Source organism: Grammomys surdaster, unplaced genomic scaffold, assembly GCF_004785775.1.
Source record: "Grammomys surdaster isolate TR1022 unplaced genomic scaffold, NIH_TR_1.0 125561, whole genome shotgun sequence".
Classification (NCBI taxonomy): Eukaryota; Metazoa; Chordata; class Mammalia; order Rodentia; family Muridae; genus Grammomys; species Grammomys surdaster.
The window spans coordinates 643,611-658,633 of record NW_021620408.1 but is presented as its reverse complement, the minus strand read 5'-3'; positions in this window follow the sequence as shown (position 1 = coordinate 658,633).

Here is a 15,023-nt window from a genome sequence, read left to right as displayed (position 1 = left end):
TATGAGTTCCTAAGACGTTTCCTATCAAATCGTCTGCCGTGCCTGGCTGGGCCAAGGACTGATGGGATGGCAGAAAGAACATGGACCAGTCTCCGTAGGAGAGATATATTCATAGCACCATCCGGGGCAAGAGCCAGTGCTGACCACCGGCCATCTCAGCCTTCCTCCTTCTGTTTAAATGAGACGGCCTTGGAGGGCAGGCATGTGGCGAAGGGTCCTGGGCAAGTGAACCTGGTGTTTCACACAGCAATGGGCAGGAGGCTGGATTGCTTGGGTTGTAGGCCATGATAAACGTGAGATCAGGAGCTGAGGGAAGGGAAGGGAAGTGGCTGAGCTGCGAGCTCTCTGTTTTGTCTCCTGTGAAGTATGTCATGACCTTTTATGTTCGGCCTCCAGTTGGCCCTTAGGGAATCCAGCCTGTTCCGTTCCCAGAGCTAACCAGGAGTTTGGTCCCTGCAGTTCTCCTAGACTTTCACACAAGTGTTCATGTACTGTGGGCCTTAGACTCTAGCTGGTCCCTTCCAAACAGTGACATTTTTCCCGAGATCGGGAGTTATCTCATGCAGGGCAGAGAGTGCCTTGGCCTTCAGAGCTGCAAAAGAAGAAACCTTTTTTTTCTGTCCTCTCCCCACTCTGGAATTTGTCACAGCAGCCCTTGGAAACAAGTACAGGAGGCCAGGTGGGAAGCTGGCAAGCCATACAAGAGGATGTAACTTGTCCCCGGCCCAGGAGACATCAGCGAAGGTCAGGAGAGAAGGGCCCTGCCTGTCTTGGCAGTCAGCTTCTGTCATCGTGACTGGTCTATGGACCCTGTAAAAGTAGTGGATCATGCAGTGCTTATCCCATGAGTGGCCTGTTTGACCTAGCATGATATCACAGTTGGCAAGACATCCTGAGCAGCAGTTGTGTGTATTGTCTCCTATCTCTTCCTTCCCTGCCCCATGCCTTTTTTTTTTCCTCTTAGGAATGGTCTGGCAGTCATTGGCTGGCCTAGTGCTCACTATGTAAACCTGGTTGTCCTGAAGCTTGTGGCAGTCCTCCTACCTCTGCCTCCAGAACTCGGATTGTAGACATGGGCCACCACACCTGGCTGTTCCATGCTTTCTTTATCTGTGTGGTACTCAGCATGTAGGTCACCTCTGTCTCGGCTCTAGTACACATTTGTGGCTGCAGGCCTCCTTTGGTGGTGGGTGCTGCATGGGGTGGGAGCTAGACTTGAATGTCTGAGGGACCTGAGAGCAGCAGTCATCTTTACGGCCCACCAGAAGGCCCAGGTTCTGGTTCCATATCTTGACCAATTCTTACTTTTCAGTGTTTCTCTGCTGGTTGACGGAGTTGACAACTTTCCCAGCGCCTGTTGGCCATGTGTGTGTCTAGGAAGTTTAGTTTCCCAGAGTTCTGTTTGACTTGTACTTGGTTCTGTGTCTCTGCCAGTGCCTAGTGGCTACTCTGCAGTAACAGCGTGCATCTTCAACCTCCTCCAGCCCGCATTCAGCCCGTCCTGTAGCATCACATGCATGTAAGGATGTAAAGCTCCGCCCCTGCCTGCTTGGTGTTAGCATGTTCACCGCTGTGTCCTACTTTATTAATTAATACTTTGAGTCACTAGTCTTCTAGACGAATTGAGAAAAGTGGATCTGGCAATTTAAAACACTCATTGAGCTGGGCAGTGGTGGCACACGCCTTTAATCCCAGCACTTGGGAGGCAGAGGCAGGTGGATTTCTGAGTTCAAGGCCAGCCTGATCTACAGAGTTCTGGGACAGCCAGGACTACACAGAGAAACCCTGTCTCCAAAAACCAAAAAACAACAACAACAAAAAAACACTGATTAACGGGAGAGTAGGGTTACTTGGGTGTTCCCCAGAATGTTCAAGAAGATGAGGAAGGGACCTTCTTCCCCTCTGGCTACAATTCTTGCTTGTGTTTTTTTTTCACTGCTAGGAATGATCAAGGACCCATGCCTGCTAGGCTCCACCGCTGAACCACACTCTCAAGCCCTTGGAAGTGTTGAGATGAGCGGCTCTGCTGAGAGCTGTTTCTCAACCTGGTTTAGCAAGAGGACTGAGTCCGGTTGCCTGGGTCTTGCCAGCCTGGGATGTTTTGATGAACGCCTGGCCAAACTAGGGTTTTCTTCTTTGTCAACCATCCCACCTTGATAACACCTGGAACTTGGTGGGGCTTGAGGCTGGTGGACATTGTGTAACCCAGACAAACTTCTGGGAGCTAGTTTTAATCCTGCTGGGTAGGGGTACTTTCCGTGCTCTTCCTTTGCACCTTCAGTGGTGGTGGCAATTTGCCCTGGGTTCATCACAGATGGTGTGACGGTGTGACTTCTGTGAGCTGACAGCTGGATCAGTAATAGCCAAGCCTAGAGAAAACATTGCAGGCTGAGGGCATGCCTGGCTCAGCAGTAGAGTGACTGCCTTGCATGCAGGAGGCCCTTGCTTCAGTCCATAGTAACAGAACAGAAAAGAACATCTAAGTGTCTGCCTGGAGCCCTGTTGACAGCACCCTGTCAGCCCTCGAGACTGGTGTAGGTATTCTCAGATGCTGGAGTACCATGTGCATAAGCACATGGTAACCGTTGGTCAGAGTGTTTGCACAGGCTTGCCCACCTGTTCTTGCTGTCTTCCCCTACGTTCCAACATTACAGTACTGCTGAGCTAGACAGGAAAGTTGGGAACATACCGGTCAATCCTGGAGCCCCTCACTATGGGAATAGACTGGTGAGCCAGCAAGTCCTGGTCCTCTAGTGCCACCTGGTGGCCTTCTGAGGAGCCACAATATCCTGGATGCCAATGCATAGGCTCTTTGAATTCAGGGCTGCTTTTCGGAAAGGACCAAATTTATTTGTAAACGCACAGTATACTCTGAAACCAAGATGGTGCTGACTCAGACCCCAGGGACTCTTGAGAGCTCCTACCGCTTCACCACCCACCCTGCTCCCTTGTTTTTGTGTCAGGGTCTTGATATGTAGTCTGGCTTCAAACCCTAGCTCCTCCCACCCTGGCCCCTCTATGCTGGGATTGGCAGCTGCGCGTCCATACACAGTTTGGAAAAGGGCCAAATTTGAGAGTGCTTCCCCAGGAGGATTGGGTGTGGAGACTGAGAGCACGGGTGTGGTTAGAGACAGGATGTTGTTTTGGCGCTGTAGCAGAAGATTCTTCAAGGAGAATTTCAAGTAGGTGTGGTGACTGAATTATCCTATAGTCCCAGCAGTTGGGCTATATAAAGATGCTAGAGGCAGCACAGCCAGGGGCAGGGGCAAGGAGGGAGGCAGAAGTTTGGATGGTCAGGTCGCTGCTTTCCTTCTGTCATCTGGGTGCTGCTTTTCCTCTGTACTTCTGTGGGATTCTTGCACATGACCTCCAGAAAGCAGAGTTTACTGATGGGCAAGGGAGAGATGTTCCCCTTCTCCGAGATGGTCCCCTTCTGCCTGCAAGCTTAAGAAAGCAGTGCTCCTGAGAGCATCTCCCTGAGAGCATCTCCCTGAGAGCCTGCTGTGATGAAGCCTTATGTGGAGGTGGCTGGCACCCCAGCTTTGTCCTTAGCTCCGGGATGAGCTGTTGCAAGGAGAGGCCTGATCCTGTTTGAGTCTGTTTGAAATGCCGTGTCAAAGGAGTCCCATAAGCCACCTGGGTTATCGTGCGAACCATGTTCTCTTTGTTGTTTCGTTTTTTTAAGCACTTTTGGGATGAGGATGTAGCTCAGTGGTGCGTGCCTCGCGTGCACAAAACCCTGGGTTTAGTCACCAGTGCAGCATAAACATGGGCGGTTTCATAATCCCGGCTCTTGAGAGGAGGAGGAGGAGGCAGGAGAGGCATAGTGATGCATGGTGATACATAGTGAGTTCGAGACCAGCCTGAGACCCCCATCTCCGTAAAAAGAGAACACCCACTTAAATTGTCACTGTGGCTTGGTTGTATCCCACCCAGCAACAACCTCCCTGTACACACCTCTGCTTTTAGAGACAAAGGTATAAGTTGCTGCTTTGGCGGAGTTCACATTTTCTTGTGAGTTCATATTTTCTTCTCCTGAGAAGCTGAACAAAAGTCTCACATGCCTACCTTTTTAGCTCTTGGCTGGCAGAGACAGGAGGATTACAAATTCCAGGCCATTCTGGGCTATTTATTAGCAAGACCTTGTCTTAAAGAAACAACTAAAATAAGTATTTAAAGATAAAACATTCTGAGAACCCACATCTCATTTTACCTTAGCTTTAGTCTTTGAGAAAGTCTAACACACACACACACACACACACACCACCTCTACCTCCCAGTGCTCGGATCATAGATGTATGCCACCACACCCAGTTGATGTCTTATTTTAAAGATGTACTTTATGTGTATATACCTTCGTGAGTTTATGTGCACCATGTGCGTGCGTGCATGCAGGAGTCAGCAGAGGCTAGAAGAGGAGGCCTGATCCCCTGGAACTGGAGTTACAGGTGATAGCCCCATGTGTGTGGTAGGAGCCACTCTTTGGTTCTCTGCAAGAGCTGCCAGCACTTGCTCCAGGCCCTTAGGTCTCATTTTTTTTCTGGCTAAGTGTGGCGACACAGTACTCAGAAGGCTGGGACACTGAACTACATAGCATCCTGTCTTCAAAGCCAAAGCAAAAGAACCCATGTCTTAGGGAGCTAGTGTGCTGCGTCACAGGAGTGCAGGCAGCCCTTGGCCCGTGTATGCGGGACCCGGGGCTCCATCTTCAGCTTCACAACAGAGGAACCTGCACGTTTGTGTACTTGAGCTGGAAGTCATGTGTTGTGACAAACTAACCCAAATAAGGACACAATCCATAAATCAGAAGTGAAGCCACGCAGAAGCCAGGCAGCCCAATTATGTAACTGGCAGCTTACACAGAAGGGCTTATTTTAAATGACTTTAAGTAGATCACTTTATTTTTAAGTGACTTTCACAGTTGTTGAGGAAAAAAATAGTTGAATGTGTATCTTTAGTGGGATGTGTTCTAAAACAGAAAGAAATGGCAAAGGAATCTTTTCATAATTATGTTAATAATAGCACAATATGGTTATTCTGAGGATCAATATATGTCTATATTCAAATAAATATTCTAATGTTAGGAGCCAAACATTTTAGTGTGACAAGATGTAAAAATATAAAATAAATTCAGTTACTCTAAATTAGAATTGCAGATAACAATATGAACACATGATCTATCTTCTCTTCAAAAATACTAGTTTGGGACTGGGAAGATGGCTCAGTAGATAAAGGCACTATCTGGGAGGTCATACAACCTGAGTTCAATTCCTCAGACCCACGTAAAGGTGGAACGGGAGCTCCACCCACAAGCTTACGCACATACACAATGGCAATCAAATTTTAAGACAAAAGCTAGTTTCAAGCTGGATAACATGGCACACACTTGAAATTCCAGCACTTGGAAGGTCTAAACTGGAGGACCAGGAGTTCGAAGTCACCCTAGGCTGCATAACTAGTCTAAAGCCAGCTTAGAATGCAGATCCCTAAGGCTTCCTTTGGCTTACAGTGTTGCTGTTTTCAGTTCATGGTCTCGGGTAAAGGGGCACATCACAGCATGGTAGGTAAGGAGGCAGAGACATCACTAGATGCCCAGAGAAAGTGGGAGAGGAGGAGCTGTAGTTTCCCCTTCAAGGACACACTCCCAATGACCTTTGTCCTCGACATAGGCCCCACCTCTTAAAGTTTGACCACCTCCCAGTAACATGAAGCTGGGAATGCTGGCTTTTACATACCCTTTAGGGATATCCAAGATCCAAATGGAAGCACCACACTAATATGCACCCCTGAATCTTGTAAGAGTCTTCGTCCATGTTGGGCTGGGTGTGGCTTAGTGGTTCTGTACCTGTCTAGAATGTGCTTGTGTGTTGGTGCATGTATATACATGTGTTTGCATGTGTTTTTGCATTCATGTGGAGTCCAGAGGTTGACACTTATCTCCCGAGCTAGAACCACTGATCTTTGAGCTCACCAGCTTGGCTACTCCAGTTAGCTACTTGCTCTGGGAATTCCTGTCTTGTACCTGACTCCTGGAATTGCAGGTGGGTCACCACACCTGCCTAGCTTTTTTATGTGGGTTCTGGGGATCCAAACTCTGGTCCTCATGCTCGTTTGACAAGCACTGTATACCCTGAGCCATTTCCTCAGCCCATAATGTTTAATTTTGTCAACTTGATGGGATTTAGAATCACCATGGTAACAAGCCTCTGGGTGTGTCTGTGAGGGATTATCTAGATTAGGCTATTTGAGATGGGAAGCCCTATAGACACTGTGTAAAGATTATCTGTCTGTTATTCAAATGCTGATTTCTCTGACCTCACATCTTGTTTCTATCGAGACAAAGCATTGTAATGCTTAGGTCAAGAATCTCTCCGAAATTTGTGTAGACAGTTCTTACCATTTATTCTCTGCCTTGTCAATAAATGCTGATCACTGATCACCCACTGGTTGAGCAGGAGAGAGAGAGAGAGATAGAGAGAGAGAGAGAGAGAGAGAGAGAGAGAGAGAGAGAGAGAGAGATTGAGATTGAGATTGATTCAGGTTGCCAAGAGGAATGAGTCTGAGAAGATACCATGAAAAAAAAAATCTGAAGTTCAAACAGCCAGATCAATAATAACATACAAGTATCATGGGCTGAGAAGTAGACAGATTAGCTAAGAGGATAAATATAGTCAGCTGTAGATGCATATTTTCCCTGCAAGTTGGGAGGAGCTAAGGTGGGAGGAGTAAAGAGAAAGAAGAGGAGGAGCAGAGGAGAACAGAGATGTAGGAGCGATGGATGGCCACGCATGTCCTGGGTAACAACTTATATCTAGATTAGTTAATTGGTTAACACCTCTAATTATGTGAGCATCTTGTTAATTGAGCATTACCAAACATATAAAGCCTTTGGTTAATCTTTAAGCATTAGAGTTTTATTCCTACTGGGTATCATGTGGATGGCGGGATGGTCTGGGCTCAGCCCAGCCTTGTGGAAACAGTGTGGAAGATTAGCAGAGCCATCTCCTACACTGGTGTCTCGTGGGTGGCAGGGCCAGTGTCTCTGGCTGCCTGAGCCTGCAGACTGAGCCAGGGGCCTAAGCCTCGGCAGCAGTGAGAACATGCTGCTGCTCGTGACCTCAAGCCTAGCCTAGTCAGGAACATGGTGGCTTTGTAACACAAGACAGATCAGGTGCCACTGATTTTTAAAATATTTCAGCAACAGTCAGCTATTGAGGTACAGTTTGAAATAAATCTTGGTTTCTCTGTGTGGTTATTGGGGACTAGCAAAGGTAAAGAAATACAGTGTTGGATTAATTTACTACCTACACTTATATTAAAAATAACTCAGCTTACAAAACCCACCTGGAATGTGGGAGGCACCAATCCACGGGTGTGTGGGGGGGGTCTTAGTGAGCAAGAAGTCTTGCCTTCTTCACTCTGCTTCCTGACTGTGCTCACAATGTGACCAGCCGCCTCAGGCTCCTGTCATCCTACTTCCCCACCATGATGGACTCTTACCCCTGGAACTGGAAGCCAAGCGCAGGCTTCCTTAAGTTGCTTTAGTTGGGTATTTTGTCCTAGGGATGAGACAATAGCTACTGCACTACACGGGGCCCTGAATGCCACATCTGGCATTGGCAAGACAGAGTCTGATGCCTGAGCTCTGGTTCACTCATCGTTCTCCTTCAGTGGGTTAAGGGATCGGGCTTTTTTCTTTTCTTTATTCCATCTGGTTTTGCTGTGTGGTATTTTATCTCCTGTGTGTAGCATAATTTTACTTATCCAGATGACATTTGCCTCGGTGTGGGATTGTGGTGTGGCTCCAACTGAACATCTTCTCAGAGGACTAGCCAGTCAGACCAACAGTCTTTATTGAGCAATCTGTCTTCTCTGCACTGTTTGAATTCTACTCGCATTTGTGTATAAAGGATTTATGTTCCTGGGTCCATTTTCAGACTCACTTGTCTGTTCCACTCATCTCTCTTTGATTCTGGATCACCAAGAGCAACATGTTCATCAAGGTCACTCTGTATACATGGTGGCACAAGCCTGCATGTGACTGGAAGCTGAGGCAGGACGATAAGGAATTCAAGGCCAGCCTCGGCTACACTGAGAAACCCTATCTTAAACAAACAAAATATTTCCCCCAGATCATTCTGTGACTCTTGATTGCTAATCCTTCTTACTTCTGCTCCCCTTTCCTCTATTTCCTTCTCTCTATTCTCAATGCTGTTTTTAGTTTTCTTCCATGATTATTTGTGTGTGTGCGTGCACGCTCGAGCATGCAGGTTCATATGTGTATGTGGTGACCAGGGATGGACATTAGATGTCTTCCTTGATTACTGTCTGCCTTATTGTATATGTTTGTGTGTTTGTGTGTGTGTATATATATGTATGTGTACGTATGTGTATTTGTGTGTGTGTGTGATGTATGTGACTGTGTGTATTTATGTCCTTGAGTGTGTGGGTGTGTATACACTTGTACCTGCCTCTGAAGGGAGGTGTGGAGGACAGAGGTTGACATTGGGATAATCTTCCTCAATTGATTTTCTACCTTGTTTTTATGACACGGACTCTTAGTGAACCTGGAGCTGGCAGATTGTCTAGATTGGCAGGCCATCAGGCTTCAGGGACCTACTCACCTGTCCCCTAGGGCTGAGGTGACAGGCATATGCTGCCTGGCTGCTTATGGGGGCTGAGGACCTCAACTCAGGACTGCATGCCTGTGCAGCAAGCACTTTCCTGACAGAGTCATTTCCTGGCCCTTATTTAATTTTTACTGTTGGTTTTCTCTCTGTGATGTGTTTGGAATTAATTTGTCAGGTTCCAGAATGATCCTGTTGGTATACTTACTGTAGCCTGTTACTGATTCAGAGAGGCAGTATCTTTCCTTTATTGAATCCTCTGCCCCTTAGTGAGATGTGCCTGTTCTCTGCAGCCAGGGCTTCATCTCACATCACAGATTTTAATGGTATTATTTGCAAGGTCCCCACACAGTTCTCCTGAAGCCTCTCACTTTCGTAAGCACTTGAATTGTATCCCATCATGCTTCACTTCATTCCACCTCTGGTTGTCATTTGAATAAAGGTTTCCAATTTTACTCTATTATAAATAGGGCTGCAAAAAAAAAAATGCCCCTGCACGAATATGCATCTGGGTGTGCGACTGGGAATGTTGTTACTACGAATGGAATGGCTAGACCAAAAACTGTGACTAAAGAAGCCAGGTATGGTGGTGCATGCCTGTATCCCAGCACTCTATAGGCTGATGCGGGGCGGGTCTCAGGTTTGAGACCAGCCTGGGCTACATAGTGAGATCAAAGAAAGGAAGCAAGCAAACCACCCAGGGCTAGTAGATAGTTGAGAGTCTCAACACTCAGGAGGATGAGTCTCAACACTCAGGAGGATCATAAATCCATAGCCAGTCTGAGAAACAGTGAGTTGAAGACCAGTCTGGGCTATCTAGAGAAACCCATCTCCCTGCCCTCCAAAACCAAAAACTAAAAAAAAACCAAAACCCAAACAAACAAACAAAACCCAGCAACAACAAATCCACCAAAGACAAGGGCAATGTGAATATAAAGAAAGAAATCTGCAGAGGAATTAAAAACAATACCAAGAAAACATCAGAGTGAATCTGGGGATAAACTCAGAGACTACAATGGAACAAACTGATATGGGTCCTGGGCCTGGTACTCAGGAGGGGCTCACAGCAAGAAATAAAATGACCATAACCCTGTTCATACACTGGTCTCAACTAGGGCATCACTGCTTGTCTGTCTCCTGGCTAAAGGCCATGAATGACCGACCCAGTTGCCACCGTGGCTCTGTGGAGGCTTAGCTCCATATCTTTCTCCACTGCACACCTGGCAAGCCTCTGCATGGCACACGCCAGGCTAGGATATGGAAGCCCCTGAGGGCTTTGGCTGTTTACGGAGTCAATCCAATGAGCAGGGGTGTGGATCTCTGCAGAATCAAGCAGAGAACCCCGGAAGACATTGCCAGTGGCTCTAGATCCAGCCTTGCCTGAAAGCGTTCCAGGCAGAATTCTTTGAGACCTGACCCACAAGCAAGCTTGGTTGTCAGGCCCCAGGAGACAAACAATCCTCGGGGCCGAGATTGATCCCTCACCTATAGATTCACATACTGAATGCTTTTCTAATGGACACCAGTGGCATCGGGGAGTGTGTTCTAGAAGCTTTGATGAAAGGCACCTGAGAAGACTGGGCAACAATAAGGGGACAGTTATCTACTGCTACAGAACAAACCAGTCTTATGAAGTGTCTTATAGCAAATGATAGGGGCACCCATGTTCTAGATTATGAAGACACACATGTACTCCATATTGTAACAAAGAACTAGCATATCCATGCTAACACTGCACATGGCTACTGGCTTGTTTTGTGTTAATCTCCTCCCAGAAGCCTGGAAGCCCTCGGAGGAATGTGAAGTTTGTACTGGCAGACACTACACAGCTTTCCAAGAAGCACCCAAGTCCAGACATCCAGAGAATAAGGAACGAGTGCAGGGATAAAGGGAGAAGCACAGATATCACAGGTCTCAGAATCAGAGTCCTCTCCCTGCCCAGAGGGGTGAGGCTATATTACAGAATGGTTAACTGCCACCTTCTGCTTCTCTCTGTAGAATATCTGGTTGCTGGTGAGTTGGAAGACAGTCTTTAGGATGTTAGCCCACTATCTTCTCAGACTGTGGGCATTCTGAGTGGTTTTGAAGATCCAGTTTCTGTCCACTCATCAGCATCCACAATTGACAAGTAACCTTGAGCTCCTACACTCTGAGAACAGAAGAACTGTTGCATCTGTTCAGTATCCCAGGGATCTGCTGGCTCTTACCGGGAGGGCCAGCTGGACATGTCAGAGTCGCTGCTGTGTCTACAGTCATAGGAACCTATTGGGGCAGGTGGCCTAGGTGGCCTCAGTCATATCTGGAGTCTCGGCTAGGGTTCCTGCGATGAGGGATAGTCTGGGAGAGTCTTTTCTCCCTGTAAAGCTCTGGCTGATTTCATATCTGCTCTGGAGACCAAGCTGGCTCTGGGCCTATGGCTACCTGGTGCCCTTGCCTCCCTTGGGCTGACATTATAACATTACAGGCATGCCCTCACCATGTCCTGTTGATTTTCCATCATTTAGTTCACTCTAGCTTGGTAGGTGGTACATGCCTTTAATCCCAACACTCAGGGGGCAAAGGCAGATGGATGGATCTCTGTGAGTTTGAAGGCTGCCTGGTCTACATAGTGAGTTCCAGGCCAGCCAGGGCTATATAGTGAGACCCTGACTCAAAAAAAAAATCTTCTCTAGGCTTTACTTTTTAAAATCTAGTGTGTGTGTGTGTGTGTGTGTGTGTGTGTGTGTGTGTACATGCCATGACAGATCAGAGGACAACTTCCAGGAACCAATTCTCTCCTTCCATTATGTGGAGTCCAGGATTCAGTTCAAGTTGTCAGGCTTGGCAGCAAGAGCCTTTCCTTGGAAACCAATTTGTCAGCGCTGTACTGTCGTTTGTCTGATTTGCTTTATTGTTGTTGTTGTTGTGTGTGCATGTGCATGCTGTCCAGAGATCAACCTCAAGTGTTTGTTTTCCTCAGCCACCCCACCCTTAGTTTTTGAGACAGGGTCTCTCACTGAACCTCAGCTGCACCAATTTAGCTGCACTGGCTGGCCAGTGAGCCTCAGGGATCTGCCTGATATCTGGTCCTTCTCTGCTGGGGTGACAGGTACACTCTTGGCCTTTGTGTGGCTGCTGGGGATCTGTACTCAGGTCCTCAGGCTTGGTGACAATCACTTTACTTGACTGAGCCATCTCCCCAGCCTCTCTACTCTGGTTTTATGCTTGAGGTGGTAGTGTTCCAAGAAAGCCAGGCACAATGTCAGTGTCCTCTAATCTCCTGCCTGTATTCTCTTGGCTGATGACCCTTTGGCCAAATGCAAGTCTCATGGATGTGCTCAAAGCCAGTGTTGGGGCACAGTGAGGAAGCTTAGCCCTGTGGAGATTGTGGGGATGTGGGGTGAAGAACAAGGCAGGCCTGGTTCACCTTCTGTCTATAAGCCCAGGTCTGGGGTGGAGTTGAGGGTGGGGAGACTTCTTGAGGGAGGCCAACCCTAAGCAAAGATCCAGTGTAGACAGAGCTACTGAAGAGCCTAGGCTTTGGTGAGAGGACTGATCGGGGAGGGGAGCACAGAAGAAGGGGCTACCCAATGCCAGTGCTCCCAGACTCAGTAGCAAGAGCTCAGGCCCAGGAGTCAGATAGAGCTGGGTTCAAGTCTTCTCTCTGCCACTCACAAGTTCTGTGGCCAGGGACCCCCACATCCTCACTATTGGTCTTCCCACCTGCGCAACTGACTGTGCAAGGTTGTGTGATGAAATGAGTTAGCAAGTGCTTCTTTTGAGACGGGGAGCCAGATGTAAGTGGCCAGATCGTAGCCAGTGCAACGAGGAGGGCGTGAGATGACAGCGGCCAGTGGAGCCTGCCACAGGCATCGGGGATCCTCAGTGAGTAGGGGCTCAGGATGGCTAAACAAGAGGGGAACGACCTTGCCTGCCAGCCTCTTGCTGGACCACCCTTTATCTAAGGGTCACAGGCTTGCAGGTCAGAGTGGCAATGCACCTAACAATCCGGCTCTGGATGAGACCATGAGAACAGATTGCATTTTCCCATAATGAAGGTGTCTGGTGCTCTATGATCATCCTCCATGACTGTAATGGGCACAGTTATGGTCCATGCCCGCTTCGTACGCTGGAGCCTGGAGCCTGGGATCCCAACAGCATGGGGTTATTTTCGGGGACAGGGGCCTCGAAGTGGTGATTAAATTACAATGAAGCTGTTGGAGTGGCCTTAATCCAATCTGACTGCTGTTTTTATGAGAGAGGACTTGAACACAGAGAGGCCACGGCACGGCACGTGTGCCCAGAGGAAAAGTCATGTGAGGATGTGGCGAGGAGGTGCCGGCTGCCAGTCAAGGAGAGAGGCCTCAGAAGAAAGTGTGCCTACCTCAACCGTGGCTCTCTAACTCAACCAGAACCAGAGAAATCAGCCTGCCTGACACAGTCAGGATGGTCATGCCAACCTTATCCTGTGACATGGTGACCCAGAGAGGGACTCTGTGTGCATGCTTGGAAGCCCATGCTTTTTTATTGGTTGGTAGGTTTTTATTTTTAAAGATGCTGCTGCTGCTGTTGGATGATGATGATGATGATGACGATGATGATTCTGAGACAAAGTTTCACTGTCCCTGGCTAGTCTGGAACTGTATCTACATACATACTGAGCTGACTCACAGAAACCCACCTGCTTCTGCCTCCTGAGTTCTGGGATTCAAGGCATGCAACCCTGGCTTCTGATTTTGAAGCTACCCTTGAGCCTAGCTTCCCTGCAGTAGGAAACTTGTGTTAACCCATCCTAATTTGCCACCCTGAAGGAAGGTAGGAATCCCCCTAGTAATCACTGTTATTCACCAGATGCTTGGGTGATGATGTCTCCAGGTCAGCCATTGAGTCTTTCCAGCTGGTGCCCAGATGTGTGAGGCAGAGCCAGGGTGTCCTGGATGCTCCCTTTCTGAATCTGGATCTGTAGAATTCATGAGCGTAATAAAAGGATTAGTTCATTCCACTGGGTTCACAGCAACGTAACTCCCTTTCCAGGGCACTCCCAAAGCAGCTCCCACCAGCCTTGATCTGTCTTATAGAAGCAGAGAAAAGGCCAAGCATAGTGACACCTGCCTGTAATCTCAGCATCGGTGCTGAGGCAGGAGGAGTGGGAGTTCAAGGCTAGCCCAGGCAGTACAGCTAAACCCTGATCTCAACAACCAACCAGATCCCCGTGGAACACTCCCCGCCCTGACAGAAGGGATGGTGCCACCTGGTGGCTAACAAAATCTTCACAAACAGCTCTTTTCCAAAGCTCTTGTATAACTTACTCATTCCACAGACTTTCGCAATCTGTCACTGTTATGGGTTAAATGTTGTTTTAAAAAATATATCATGGGGTTGGAGAGATGGCTCAGTGATTAAAAACACTTGCTGCTGTGTCTGGTGTGGTGGTGCATGCCTTTAATCCCAGTACTCAGGAGGCAGATGCAGTTGGATCTCTTGTGAGTTCGAGGCCAGCTTGATCCAGGTCAGCCAGGCTACACAGAGAACCCCTGCCTCAAAAACAAAACAAAACAAAACCACCACCACCAACACAACAAATAAATAACAAAACAAAACAAACAAAAAGCCAAACCAAAAAACCCACACCTGAGGCTTTTGCAGATGACCCCGGGCAGTTCACGACTGTCTGTAACTCTTGTTTTAGGGAATTTGAAGCTTTCTTCTGGCCTCTGAAGGCATCAGGTATGCATGTGGTGAACATACAAACATGCAGGCAAATACTCATGCCCATAAAATAAAAACAAATATTTTTTAAAGGACATATAATATGTAGAATACATAAGGAAGATACCAGATGTTGGCCTGTGGCTTACACACACACACACACACACACACACACACACACACACACAATCTTTATCTTGAGAGAGAGAAAAGGCTTCTTTGCAATGATAGCGAGTGGGCAATATTGAGAAGAATCTAATGTTTGCTTAGTGTTTGTAACCCTCCAGACACACCAACCCATCCCACACAGTGACTATAAGAGATTTGATCATCCCCATTTTATGGTTAGGGAAACTGAGGTAAGGGGAGGGAGAAATAGCCACTTCCTGGAGGGAACCACTTACAGGGTCTGGGGTCTTCAGCCGAGGACACAACCAACTCACATGGCGTCTTATCTTCCTGCTGTTCTGTGGGACCTCCTTTTAGTCTGTTGGGACTGAACCCTGTGAGAAGCCAGCAGAACAGTGACCTTTACAGTTTTATTCCCCTAGTGATGTAGGAGGAAGAGCCGGTCTATAAGAATCATTGAGGATGGCCAGCCCACCTTGTTCTAGCCCTCTGCTGCACACACAGATGGATCATGCTTCTAAAACACAGAGACATCCCACTGTGTCATTTCCAGCTTGGCTTTATTTTTCCTCTGTCTTG